The 15,898-nt window shown below is 35.4% G+C and overlaps 1 long non-coding RNA gene across 1 annotated transcript; it reads left to right on the top strand.

Moving 5' to 3' along the window:
* The first annotated feature begins 3,414 nt into the window (after positions 1-3,414).
* LOC102801278 (uncharacterized) lies at positions 3,415-12,900 on the top strand. Its single transcript, XR_438630.2, has 5 exons — positions 3,415-3,497; positions 7,219-7,385; positions 7,818-7,860; positions 11,576-11,673; positions 12,578-12,900. It is a non-coding gene; the product is annotated as an uncharacterized LOC102801278 (long non-coding RNA).
* The last annotated feature ends 2,998 nt before the right edge of the window (positions 12,901-15,898 follow it).

Raw genomic sequence — 15,898 nt, 5'->3', positions numbered from 1 at the left:
TAATATACGCTTTTACGAAAATTTAGTTCTGCCAAGTTTGAACAATATATTACGATTCATACCGGTTAATATTACACGTGCATATGCTATCTGCTAGATTGTAATAATGTCTCACATATATTGTAATATATTATGAAACATTCATGTAATTTTACGTAAATCTACAAATGTCAAAACTGTGAGTAACAGCTTTCAAAATGAGAGGTTCGGCGTTACACGGTAACGTATCATCTGTATCCGGAATCATTGAGCGTATTTTCTGCCGTGACCCGCAAAGAGGATTAAAACTATACACGTTCCACAACGTTGACGTAGATTTTGTGTTTGTGTCCGGATTTCCGTTAATACATTTATAATTTATGATTACATACAAATATATTATCTCTAACCCTTATCTACATCATTTGTGAAGGCATTGTCCGCTTCAAGTGACATTGGGGCATCCGACAACGTGTCAGTACTTCGTAAACAATTGCAAATCGCACACTCGTGACAGGAAAATGGCTCCCACGGTTCGCGGCGACACCAACGACGTTGTTTTGTTATGTGAATTTTTTTCAAACTAGAATGTGGCGTGTTGTACTTGTACGGTGATAGGCACGACTTGAAATTGACAGCCCTTTCCTTGAAAAACAAGATTCATTCGATACGTCAAATCCCATATGGGTATGCGCGAATTTGTACATGGTTTTTATTGTAGACGACTACACCACCGCATGAAGAACTGTTCTATCGAGCTCAACTTACCACCACTCCCGGAAAAATAAACGGCGATCGCGATATTTAATATTTTATAAAAGAACATACTTTCAACTTCCGCATCCTGTTATGTAAAATCACAAGAAGACACTAGAGTTATTTCCTAACAATGTTACTATGCTTAAACTGATATTTCAATATTTCTATACGGTTCCATTACCTGGTATGCTGAAGTTGATGGCATGATATTACATGGTGTCGCATTTCATATTATGTTAATTTAATTACAACACTGGGGAGTTTTTTTATGAATAACTTAAAGATGCGTTGAATGCGTTTTACGGTATCTATTTTTTTATATTTTACTGATATATTAAATCAGACTGCTTTATTTTTTGTATATTTACCATATTGCTAGCATGTTCTTGTATGCGTATGATTGTAATGTAAAACAATATTTAATTAATTAATTTAATTAAGTGTTATTAAACACTCTCAGTATAATTTACTTTAAGCGTGCTTCTTAGATCTGTACCACGTGAGTAAGATGAAAGAATATTTGAAATAATTAATTTTTGAAAAATAAAAAAATGAAACTTTGATTTACCAATAATTGTTGTCATTCGTATATTCTCACATATATCCGTTGGCGTCACGAGCATTTTTATAGATACAAAATTGAATCAAGTACTCGGATGTCCAAGTGAAAGGCTTAGACGAATTCCATTGTGCGCTATAACCTTGATTCCATACCTCCACTGAAATTCATTGTCGGTTACTATGGTAATATACATACACGCGTTACAGTTTTTTGATTTACTGTCAGTGTCTCACTGCGTTGAACATGGTGTCCATGGAAACAAACGTATATGCAGACACAATATTTCCACTTTTACTGTTTATTATTTGACACCATATTATACAACGAAGACGAGATTTGATGCATGTTCCTCCGACTAGACCTGTTAAATTACGGTCACTGTTTATATTCATGCGTAGCCTTTGACATGTATGTGTCTGTATTGAACACGTGTAATGCACAGATAACCGCATCAGTACTCCCGTCACCATCCTGATTTTGTGATGTAGCTACCATATCTTCAAAAGAAATGTAGTTGAGACCATTGACCATCATTGACAATAACTGGTCATACACCTCTGCTTTAACAACATTGTTATTAAAACATTTGATGAAGTTCTACCGATTATTGATTGTACTGAAAACATAGAAAACGAAAGAAAAAAAACAACTTGATTCTTGACGACGTAAGCACAGCTAATTAAGTTGGAAGGTTTATGAATGTGATCGAGACAAAATCGAGGCCAAAAATAAATCCCATGCGGTACATTAGCGAAACAGCACAATGGGCACACCATCGAATAAAGGTGCCGCGGTCTTCATTTGACAGCCCCAATTATGTATTTGGTTTCGACGCATATTACATTAGGACAATACCTTCTGCTAGAAGTAATTAAATGATGTACTTGCTCCTATGTATATATCACGATGGGGTTACACGTTATGTTGTCTGTCAATTATTTCCTTTATGATATATAGTAGATAATATTTGGTAATCGTAGTCCTAAATAACTATTAAAAATAGCTAGACGTTTCGAGCAATGGCTCTTTATCGACAGCATAGAAGAAAGCATAGAAGAAAGCATCACATGTTCTTCTATGCTATCGATAAAGAGCCATTGCTCGAAACGTCTAGCTATTTTTAATAGTTATTTAGGACTACGATTACCAAATATTATTTTCTATATATCATATTTATCAGTCCGAGCAGCGTTTATATATTTATAAACTACTATTACGAATTATTTCCTTTGGAGGCCCTCCCACTAAAAAAATGGCTTTCATGTGACTCACACCTCGCCATCATAACCCAGTGACGTAATAGTAAGAATTAAAATACTATTGACAATGCCGTTTGCCGAAATTTATGCCGTAAACTATCATGGCATTCGTCTAGAATACATTATACCAAATTGTACGTTTATACTATTTAATTTGTAAGTGTAAATATATTTTGTTTCGTGTAAAATGCATTAAGCATGTAAAACCAAACATCTATCTAGCTTATCCGGTATTCATTGTTCATTCATGGCTTGGATTGGTTGAAGTAAAAAACAAAAATGTTTAATTTTCAACTATTAAGTCAAATTTAGTTAAAAACTATTCACACATATAATAATACTATGTAATTAGAAATAAACGCCCTCAATCGTTGTATTGAATAAATTGTTAGGGGAAAAAATCAACAGCAATCTCTTACTTATTAGAATGTTCATCATGGGTCTTGTGTGTCGTGTAAACTGCGGGACTACATGATGGAAACGCTGATTACGATCGATATCTTAATTACGTGTATTTTAGAATTCACGGCTTGTAACAATACCGAACTAATTGAAAATAATGAATGCAAAACCCATCGGATTTACCTTTACATTTTGTCGGGATTTGTTACTCATCAACAGTCTATTGGAAAAACTGAAATAGCAATCGTAGTCTACGCACTTCCTCGTGCTCATTTGGATGGCGATTCGCCCCAATCGATCGCGGAAGCTTTATTGCGTGTCAGCTCGGGCCAATGAAGACGCTGGTGACGTCATGGCGCCTACATTAACTTTTATCTAATCAGAAGACGCCATCCCACGTCTTCCCTTCGTCACTGATGACCCGGGTATAGTGAGTATATAAGTAACGCAGTTAGCACGCGTCGTTGTTAGTCCGTGAGATTTCCACCACGATTGCTTACCTGGGATACCTGGGAAGGTTTACTACATTATATCAGGTATAGTCGAAATTCACTTCATATTTTTATTAAAATTGTATTGTATTGTATTGTATTGTATTCTCATGTACACTATATCGCCAAAGTATTGGCCGTTTTTTTTAAATGACCATATAATAATCGATCAATCAACCGATTATTTTTATTTCACTAAACGAATAAGGGATTTAAAAAGGTTGTATCATTTGCTATTGTCAATATCAAATCGAATGATTACTTGAATCATATACACAACTCAATCGATTGGAAAATAGGGGCGTTTTTTCTCACAGTAATATTGCGTCTAAAAATGCCATTTTTATAAGCCAAATACCATCAAATTACAATCAAATCGCGTGAATGCCCGATCATATGTGGATGTACCTGATTCGACGGAAAGATAGTTTCCCCGAGTAAGTTGAGTAGGTTACAATCTTACGGCTGCTTCGTGATACGCGTACCTTCCCAGCGAGACTGTTCAGCATGTCTTTCTTGTTTTACTTAATGCGTATATTAGCCCGGGGTGGACCTGATCGATTTACTAATGTTGCACCCATGTCAATTGCACATCAATATAACTGCATTCATTAGCACACTCCCTAGGTAAACGCTTCTTTATTATATTATCTATTCCGATGACATCTGATAATCTACCTAGGTGTAATCTCGTGGGATTGTGTAAACTACTTTACCTCGCGGATTTGTATCATATATACAAGCTGTGTATTGATTTCTATCATATTTGAATCTAATAGAAACTGATGCGCTAATATATTTCGTTGTATGCTCTCCAGGTTGGATCAAATTAATTTTCCAAAAAAAAACAAACAAAACAAAAAACGTAACTTTATATGTGCTTAAGTTTTCGCTGTAATGCACTTGTTACATCGCTGAAAGAAAATACGACTTTTAACATTAATAACTTTTAAAATTTGTAAAATTCAATCAGGAGTATCATGGTAATTCATTCAGATCATAGAAGTAGGTGCAGTTTGAATTTATGTTTGCCAAATAATTTACTAGATGTCGAGATGTTCGACTGAATATATCCTACTCACACGGTTCACGTTATGTATCATGGTGTAATCGTATTACCAATCACCGTGGGATACCATGAAATGAATTTATATACCCATATGCGGTCGGACGAAATGCAACTGAATGTTCAGCAGAATTTTTTATCCGCGGTAGAAAATCGATTCAAAATACGGCTACAGATTTTAAAATATATATTTACCATGAATATGCATGCGTGTATTGACTAGTTTCGAAAAATACAAACACCGGTTTTTTTTTCTATTATTATTCTTATTATTATTAGATTTATTGAAATTGCATGTGAAAAATATTTAATTACACTTCCGCAACAAAGTGTAACCTTCGCGCTGTGAGAGTGAACAATGGAAAATCGTCGCTCATGCACTCTCTATAAGGAAAAAGTCAAATATACATGAATGATATCATACATACAACTGTATTCTTGCCACGCTGTAGAGACTACAAGGTCAGTTATTTCATTCAAGTGCCATTTCATTCAGGTGTAATGAAACTATTAACTTTACCCACTACCGCTACTACCTGCGTAGATATTGTAACTAATATTAAAATGCATTTGCCAAGTGCTAACCTGACAATTTGATATATCAGCAACTAGCTGTCACATAAAAAAACAGTGTGCTTTATTTGTGGGTTTAAATGTATTTAAATGCATTGATTTCAATGACATGTAGAATCTGAGTTTTATTGCAAACGAGATGAATATAACAATGTAGTTTATGAGGTAGAATTATAAAACTATTACCCATTACGTTCATATCATATATAGGAAGTGTGGGTGGTCATTTCGGTATCTCCCAAATCCAATGATTATTAGTATCAAAATATTACTTCTAATATAAAATCGCTTATTTATATGGGTTACGAACGATTACAATTCATCTGTGTTATATTATTTATTTATTTGATCAAGAACTGGTGAAGTTTATTTGTGCTTGTGACTAGGTACAAATGGGGTTACAATAAACATTGTCTCAAAACATAAAATGTTTGACACAGTCGCATCATTAAATAATTTTTTTTTTTATAAATTGTGTTGTGACGAGATCGTATACTGTATTCCTCATCAATGTTGTCCGTGCAATTTAATTCGCTATTATATACAATCTTAGAAGGATGTATTAACGCAATTAGGATCAGAATCATGTCATATGCTTTCCTGTTGAATCTAGAAGAAGTTACCGTAACTGTCTAAGAAGGAAAAAATGTTCCTGGAAATCTAACTACAATGACTACGCCATTAGGAGGATTCGTGCGGTGCTCAACGGCTTGCGGTTATCATGCATTAATAAGGCATGTCAGTGATCTGTCTAAAAGTAATCATAGCTGGCGGTGCAATATTAGCCATAGGTATAAATAACAATGTCCATTTACCACGTAGCAAGCGCTCACAATCTCTTCAAATTTACTGATGTGTGGAGTGAACCCCAAAGGTGAATATATTAAAATACGTCCATTATTGTGGCTTTGTAAATCAGGCCTTCCATTTTTTATTTTTGTTAAAGCTAGTTTCGATGTCATGGGTAAAAAGTATTAATTATCGTGAAGTAATAATAACTAAAAAAAATATAATAATTATAAAAAAATACTGCACTGAAAATATATCATTTATTTGATTTCAGGTACAAACCGACTATAATCGGCTGATGGCCAATTTGTGTATGTAGGGCTCCAACACGTTTAATATAATAACAGGGATACTCCGTTTTGAGTTCACTTTAAGAAATTCGAAGAGCTCTTGTCTCATACATTTTTTTATTAGCAGCGCTCCTTGAGCTACACGATGCCTTGCAAAGGTACGTTGTCTAGTGATGCACTCAATTATGCAACAAACTACCGAACATTCCGCGATGGAGCGCTACTTCCGGGCAGGATCCTTTCCTCTCTCCCCTCTCTCTCTCTCCCTCTCTCTCTCTCTCTCTCTCTCTCTCTCTCTGTCGTAGGCAGTTTGTATTTTGGTAACATTGTGTTGTACTGCTAATTCGGCCTCATGTGATTTATATGAATAATTTCACATTTCGGATTAGGAGATGCTTCATAGAACAGACACCTGATTTATAATGTTATACAATTTAACAAACTGTCGGTAGATAAATAAAATTATCTCACATGGAAGTTCCTAATTCCAATGTCATGAACGATGACGTTTGTAGTTTAGCTGTGGATGACACAGATAAGAATAATAACCATTTCAAAAACTCACGCTTAGGTACTGTTTTTAATTTTGCCGATAACAGAACCACAGTAATTTCCTTCCACCCCATTGAGCTCGTCTGTTATTACTCTTTTGAAGAATATTCTTGCTAGCTTTTCTCAGTGTCACACCGTTGTTATATACTATTCTATTCTGAAAGTCCAAGGTTCAAAGTTGATACCTGATATGTTTTAGATTAGTCTTGCTATAGTTATGAACGAGAAAATCGCGAAAAAAAAACTTGTATTTGAAAGAAAATATTAGGCTACCTTGTTTCTAAAGTTTCTAAAGCAAACAACACTAGATGATATTACTACACTCGTCACGTCTCCCAGTGTTATTATGGGTCGTATGCGAATTTTAAAACACGTGTAATATACATTGGTTATTTACATGAAACCGACAGTAAGAAACGTAAATTAAACATGAGTTTGAGCGGAAAGTGACCACTAGCGGTGCATCTCAGTGACGTATTACATTGTATATTTGCAGGATCTTAAAGATAACCAGAAAACAGAAAAAATAAAATGAAGTGCGGAGCTTGTGCGCTTGTCTTTATGGTTTTCGTGTATGGTATTGCAGCTATACCACTTCGAGACAATGCCGACCTCGAAGGACGGATCGCAGCGGTTGTCAGAGAAATTATTAACATAATTCTGGTAAGTCCCATTTGTTGACGACTGAACATGCCAGTACACATACGAGGGAGCTTCTGATGAGTTCGTATATTACGAAAACTTATCACTGTGAAATTACGTTTTACAATATAAATATTGTGCCAGTAGTGCGTAGGGACTGAAATTGATGACATCATTTCTACATTAACTATATAAAAATATATTTCACATGTCCTCATTTTTTTAACATTTAGCCAAATATATAAACAGTTTTGAAGATGTGGTTTATAAATACAAATAAGTAGTTTGTTTGGTTCAAATATTGAATTATCCATCTTTACTAGGATTATAATAATAGTCCAGTGTATATTATGCATATATCTCTGGAAATTACATATTTATAAATAAATTATTCATATCCAAAAGTCATATTGATAACACTCACAATCGTTCGTTTTTACTGTATTTCCACAGGAAGAACAAAGACAAAGTCAACTATCAAATTCAGTAGCGGGAGGTAAGAGTCACATAGCGTATTTCTTAGTCCGATTTGTAATAATGCTGGAAAAGCCAATAGACAGATACTTTATTACCTCCATTGCCATTATGTCAATCCCCGGTGTGCTCTTGCATGATTTCGTAAAAAGCCCAGGTGAGCAATTACGGCGTCAATAATAGGTTTGAATATCTCATCACAAGTCCTATAATTTCGCATGCCGTGCCTTTAATAGACTTGTACTTTTGTGAGTTGTTACACGTCTTCTCTTCCTTCATTTCGAAATCGGTGTCATATTTATCCACTGTAATATACTATATTCGGCAAGACCGTCAAATGGTGTTTTGGATCCGAATCATGAAGCGTTTGTTGCCAGAAAGTGATTCCCGTTGCATGTTCCGTAGAAGGCAGCACGTCACAAAATAGAGACATATAGTTTGTTGCGTTTTCGTGTTTGTTCTCTGAATATTACCACTAGTACTGTTAATACGTCACTCAGATACATTGCCAATGAATCTTCATTAACTATGACCATGACTAATGCGCATAAAAAAAGTTGATTTACACATCCGCGTTACTTTTTGACTTTCTGATTAACTCAGTGAATTATTCACCTGATTCAATATTTAACGGTTACATTACACGAACATCGTGTTGTGCAGCGAAATGTCACGATGGGGGTAATAAACTGTCTATACGATTCTGCTGTGGCGTAATCCAGTAGAGGCATGCATTGGAGGCGCACAGTGGACGATACGCTGATACGCGTGCGGTTGTTGATCCTAGAAAAGGATGGAAATGTTTAATATTGTTTAATTTCAATTGTTCATCAATATAGTGTTATTTTAATGTATTAGTTGCGTCTGATTGACGGGCATGGTGACCAATTACTGCATTAAATAGTGTTAATAATCGACGTTTTGTTAGGTGTGGGTCACACGTAGCGGGTGTAAAGGATAATTATGTTTAAATGCAAATAAAACGAGAGATGACTTCGGGATTTCATAAATAAGGTGTGGGTAAGCAACATATTACACGATCGATGACTGAGTAAAACAAAATCCTTCATAGTCATATTGCATAAACTGAGGTCCCAAAAAAAATATCGATTAATCCCCGAAAATTATTGCTGTTTTATATTATAATCAGCTTCCGTATAACATATAATATACACGTGCCGATCAGTAACCTGACAAACATAAAATATTAAAAAAAGAATATATTGAAATGCTCTCGTCTTACTCAGAATATGTATAACCGCTATATCAATATCGTGTATGCCTCGTTAATAACTGATGATCATACTGATATTGCGAGAACACCGCGAAGTACAGACAATAATTCTTATTTTGTACCGCTGTTTCTGTTTCACATCCAATAACTAATCCGCGTACGCTAGTAGTGTTATTAAATTTAGGGAATATGCTAAATTACTGATATGACATGTCTGTATAACACTGTACTGAACCATAACATGTTGTTGTTGTTGCTGTTGCTGTTGCTGTTGTTGTTGCTGTTGTTGTTGTTGTTTCTTATGTCAAAACACTCGTAACTCCAAACGGCAAATATCAATGTAAAACAACCAGACGCGTATTTCTTTCGATAAGATGGGAACCAATTACGGTAATTTGATATATGTCCATTTCCTTAATTCCTTCGACTTCGACATAATGTGCGTAGTCAGTGACGTGATTGTAACAACGATTTTATTATATTACATTAATTTCACTGTAATGCACTAAGGACATCGGCAGTGGCAGAGTCTCGTGTTGCGTGCGTTTGAATATCGCGAGAGTAAGCATTTTATTTCAAAAGTCTTGTATTCGTCGCATGTCACTCGCCAATTGCGTTGCTTCGACCAAATAACGTGATGTGAATTAGTGTGACAGATATATATGAAATCACCCCCCCATTTGCACAATATTTAGGGAAAATGCCATTCAAGCTGAATTAACCATCTGTCAAAATCACCCTTTGCACCTTTACTTGAAGACATGTCGGGTACCGCCAATCTAATTTAAATAATACCCACAATTCACTACTCCCGTACAATGATAAACAATACAATATTGATATTTCAGAAAAAACGGTTTCATATTTTGAGGATGGAGATCATAAAATCAACATATTTAGTCACTCTACTCAAAATCAAGTGAATATATGGAAATATTTTACCACTGTTTTCCGTAGTAAAAAGGTATATTTAAATTGTACGGTAGAGTTACACATGTTATATATACTCCGTCTTACAGGGTACTTTTGAATGAAGAAGTATTATATAATGTTAGTGGGATTTTAGTGAAAAAAGTGCTTTTCATTTTGGTCTATTACAGTCGCTGCTACAATGTCCTTTTGTAAATAATATTTGACCTATTTTATCAGCAACAAAATCAGGTTGGCAGTGAAGGAAACACACTGTTGATTCATTTTAACATTTATATTTTTGGCGGGTTTTTAATAATAAATATTGAAATTATACTAGGGAAAAATTTGCAATTTAAAAATGTCGATAAGCCTTGTTACACAAATATAACAAAGAATATAATGAAACTTCACGATGTAAGATTTTATGACACAAACACAGTGTGAAATGGCACTATAATAATGTGTCACGTGGCGATATACATGCAGAACGTCGTTAGTCTTTGTGTACGATGGTACTATGATATGCACAGTTCAGACTGTATGACAACAATAGAGAATTACACGTTCACTGCGAGATCACGCGTTACGACTGAAACTACACGCTACAAAATGTGCTATAGACATTTGATTATAGCCAATTTTGATGAAATAAGGGCATCTCAATGTAATACTCCCTTCTAAATGAACGGCACTTCGACATTGAGCTATTCAAAATCAAAGCGGTCGATTTTACGTCAGACGTTCGGTAAGCTTATCAACCAACTCAACAAATAGGTGATAACCTATATATAATGGTGTTGAAACTATGGTTACGTCATATTTGCAATGCCATAGTAGTAAAACTAATAATTGTAACATACAAACAAACTTACATTTAGTTGAAAACTACTTCAACTACTTCCACTGTGGTTCATCTTCGACACATCAAGACACCACCAACAATGTAGTATACGGGCGTGTAAAACAGACACATTGATATGAATGTTATAGTATAACATTGTTCGATTGAGTATACAAAGCTTAGTGAAAGCATTTCAGTCCTAGGGTTACGTCTCACTGGTGGCAGTCTTTACTGACTATACCTATATCTAATTAGCGTTCTTTAAAGAAGCATCGTCTCAGTGGCTATGATTCTGCTGGGCAACACACTCACAATTATTCGCGATCACTGTTATACCTTGCGCTACTCGGTCCCCCAAAGGCCAGGGAGTTGAGGATGATTCATATGGCCCAGTGAACCAGGGCGATAATATGAAGCGTATATGACCATTTTCTTCGATATATAACGTTGCGCATGCTAACAAATTACACATGAATACGCTTGATGAACAAATCTTGAAAATAATAAATATACTTCAATTGATAATAGGTCACTATTATAGAATACTTAATTTTACATGATGTTTGTAATGGGTGTACTGTCACTCATGATCATTTGTATACTCATTTCATTGAAATTTTCAAATCTCGGAGTGTGCACTAATTTCGTGTAGTTTATACAGAATGTTTTGAATTCACGATCAACCGAATTATTTCAAATGATCTATTGTTTGTCGATATCTAATTCAAATATTTTTGTTTTCCACATTAGAATCAGACTATATGGGCAATGATGTCATAGACCCAGAAAGGAAACGGGACTCCAATCATGGTAAAACGTTTTATCATTTTGGAGTTGGGAGACGCTAGGTAAGACCGTATATATGTTCCGTTACCAGCCAGTTCACAATTACTTTTTTAAAGATGAGATATGTACATTATGTGATAAGATATAATTTGATGTAGTGGATAGAAAGGTTAGGAATCGTACGGTAGTGACCATTTATCAATGCTTGAATTAATTTGCACTCCCGCCAGCACAAGCACATGAGTTGAAGGATTTTTTCGAAACCGTGATCAAGAATTGAGAATATGGGAGGAATACACCCGAGGACAGAATGGCGTGGCTGTGTCTTGTACATTTTGACTGCAGGCAATCTTGCTTTGTACGCGAGCCGAGGATTCTACGATGTTTGTTGCGTCCGTCTTAGCCAACTGTGGTTGGCACAATGCACACTACTTTCAATGAAACGCGCTAAACTGGAAACCACTGCCACAGAGATTAGACTGCGGTAAAAAGAAAATACAAAAAAATACGTATATAATTTCCCAATACACGCAACTGCAGGCTGTACGCTATCCGCGGTTGTGTGAATTCCTCAATGATTCAAGTGCGGCTCTCTTGAATATGGAAACATCGCTACAGTAATTAACCGAGGATATATTGAATTCAGAAACTGATGGCGTTAACTTGTTGATAGAATCGCATCTGAACCACTTGAAATATTGTATGTTTTCACAATAATGTTATTCCTGATTCTTAGCGAGCGTGTGGCCCGCAGCACATCAGATATTAGGGCTAGGTTCTTTACCGATAAGTCAACCAAGGGAATACAAATTGAATTAGATAGCGATCAAATTTACTACAGCCGAACCATGAATACACCTATTTACTCGCCGGCGAATATAAGCCATGTTTATGACGTCGGTAGATGTCGATCTTTCCTCTTTTCTTTCCCAAGTTATACATAAACAGACTTTTTTTTTATTTCAGGATTTGTACGAGTTAGCCGGCTGTCGCTGAAGTTTTATGTTCGGCAATCCCTATTTGTCAGTATTTTTTTTCCAACACACAACGGACTGAGCGGAAAACTATGTATTATATTTCCAAGAAATCTACATAATTGTCTTTGCATTGGTATACATATTTATTTGTCCAGCACACTGCCGTGAAATAGTTCAACCTGGTTTATTACATCGTACTATAGTTGCTCACGTAACCCGATCGAATATTTGAATTTGTGTTTCAACTAAAAATCAGGACTCATAATATAGGCATGTTTTGACAATATCAATTAAAATGTTTTTTATTTGTCATATTCTTGTGTAGATATGGTTATTTCCAAAAAAAATATTGTCTCATACTCTCTGGCCTATAAGTCTTTCAGTCGCCGTAAATAGAATGTCTTGTAACTATGGCAACATACTATGTCGGTCTCTCAGAATAAAATGATTCTGAAGCATATGTGTTCTGATTCATATGATTTCCTTTGGGAGTAATTTCTTGTTTGCCAAACGCTTAAATTTCAAATGTTGCGGTTCCCGATTCGTCCAATAATTATCAAGAGAGCGTGAATTGACACAATCATAACTGACCTTACATATTCAATTGTTTCAGTCGGTGGGACGCTAATACAACAGTGCTTATAATCCACGCTTTATTTTACAATACGTGTCTCTTTTGGTGCGTTCAGGCTACTCAGACCCTAGAGCGGAATATTTTTAATACTAAAATGTTCATGAATAATTTTGGAGTTTTGATGTTTTTTTCTGCAATACCTTTTATTAAATGTTGGTCTAAATAGACGCAACTTATCATTGGGTACAGGTCAACGTGTTACACAATTATGCGGATTTGATTTCAGAAAATATTTATGAAAGGTTCTGCTTACAACTCGATCTCCCAGAGGGTTTTTGGATATAAACACGGTCTAAGTCCTACTTTAAGTCGGGAAATTGTTCGTTTGTGTTTAGTGCTGAGTCTCTTTGTTAAGTAAAACAGCAAATATTTGTTGGCTGGTGTCCAAAGATGGAACAGCACTACGCCTTTACCGGGAAAACGTGAGAAGTCGTTACGTTATTACGTGTAATATTAGGTTGTGAGGGTTATGAGTCCAAAAATGTACACGAAATGAACGAAAAAGCACGCGTTAAAAACATATGCAAAATATTGTCCATTACTTGGTCTATTTTAACACCTTGGCTACTCTATTGACATTGGCTGTTTATTCTATTGATGCAATTCTGTCAGTCGTATTAAATCATTCACAAATTGGCCAACACGCGGACATTTCATACATGATGTAAAAAACGAGTTATAAAAAATGATCTTCAAAGCAGTTAACGCTACTGGTGCATAAAAGGAAAGAAAAACTTATTAAATAGACTACATTGTGCACATTAAAGTACGAAAGTTCAAAGTCAAATTATTTTTTCATTTCTCGACCTTCACAGTGTATTTTGTTCAAGAAAATGTAAATAAATTTAAGATAATAGATATGTGTATAAGAATGAGAGGTTACATACCATTCCACTGTCAGTCCGGTGCTCGTCGAATTATTGCTTTTGCTACGGAAGATGCATAATTTACTTACATGATGTAGCCGTTTATTTCAATTTACACAAATAATCAAGTATTTCGTTTACTTTTTTCAAAAACTAAAACACACAGTTTATAATACAATGAAACTGAAGTCAATCATTAGTTTGAACACAGTCTAGAGAATTTATTTTGAACTTAATCAACTATAAATAACTATGAAAGAAAAAGACGAAGGCCATTTGAGGCAATATCCACTTTCCTACAAACTTTATATGGTAAGTACTCTACCAAGTATCGCCAGCGAAATGTCATGTAACAGGGTGATGATTTTCAATGAGACGCTTGATTCGAATGTTTCGTTGCCACGGAGACGTCCCTTTGACACGTTTGCACGGAAAGGAGTAAAATAATGCGCCTTAGCATTGATTGAAAATATAACGTCGTTTAATGTTTAGGATGAACCTAACATATCTTGAACGAATGAATAATTGAATTAAAGACTAACCACTCCCAAGAGCAAGAAATGGAACTAGCTTGCTGCAGCGATTATAGATACATTGAGCGGTGGCGCAAATTTGCGCTCGCATTCAAGTGTTGTGAGTGTAGTCGTGTAGTTACGGTTAGCTGCAACATGCATATGTGTACAATGGTCTCAATTGAAACGATTTCGAAAAAGACTAACCGTTTAACAGCACACACCCGTTTCGAGGTTCACGAGTAAGCCACTGACAATTCTAATTCAAAGATTTATTTTTCTCACGCTTCCCAAGAGTTTCAACCTTCTGCATTTATGTGCTATGTCCACATCAAAAATATATTTTTCGTCGATTTTGAGACCTTCTTCTAAACACGAAAAAATTACCATTTAATCTCGGCTTGCATAAGTAAAAGTGCGCTATCGATCAATCAAAACGATGTATTATGACAACTGAAATGCAGGTACAATATACATATTATTAATGTATCGAGTCTCATAATAAAAAACAGACAGACTAGGAATATAAATATGAATAAATTGTACCATTAAATTACAGGAAAGTTCAGTTTTAACCAGCTCATTTTCACTATGCTAAGCGTTCTTGTGAAGAACGAATACAATTGATTACGCATGAGTACCTCAGATGTAGGCAAAGTGTTCTGAACAAACGTACCACCGCACTGCAGTCTCGATCCGAGACTCTACAAAACGCATAATGCATGCAGCAAGCAGGCTATTTACAATTGAGCGAATAATATATATTTGTGCAGTATGCTCGGAGCAGTGAAGCTTTGACAATGACACTGATGAAAGTTTCTGAATGGCATATTTGCTCCTAAATATACAAATTCCGTGTTTGACGCTTAACAAGTATGAACATGTTTCAATTGACTATCCTTAACGTACACTGAAGGTAATTGTTGCTGCAGTAAGCGAGTTAGCACGTGGCGGAAATAAATACAAACAGACTTGTGCAGATGATAAATGTTACCATGGTCTGTTTCGTGCGTGATGCGACAAAGATTTTCAATACAAATCCACACACGACTTTGCGCCGTAGGATTTCCGACACGCATGGCTATTCACGTTATTCAGTTACTAAGTTAAACGGATATGTTAATATCGTCCATTGATATGAGTTCACTGATAACGTGTCGATATCTCGGTGTGTGTTAATTTCAGCACTTATTAATTTCAATTTACGCTTGCATCTCAAGTACGATCTCTGTCCCGTATCATATTAGATACAGATGTGCTGGCATGGAAAGATTAGCATGACTGTGATTTATTAGTCG

This window comes from Saccoglossus kowalevskii, chromosome 21 (assembly GCF_978046115.1).
Source record: "Saccoglossus kowalevskii chromosome 21, keSacKowa6.1, whole genome shotgun sequence".
NCBI lineage: Eukaryota > Metazoa > Hemichordata > Enteropneusta > Harrimaniidae > Saccoglossus > Saccoglossus kowalevskii.
The sequence above is the reverse complement of the archived record's forward strand: the minus strand, read 5'-3'. Positions and strand labels throughout refer to the sequence as shown.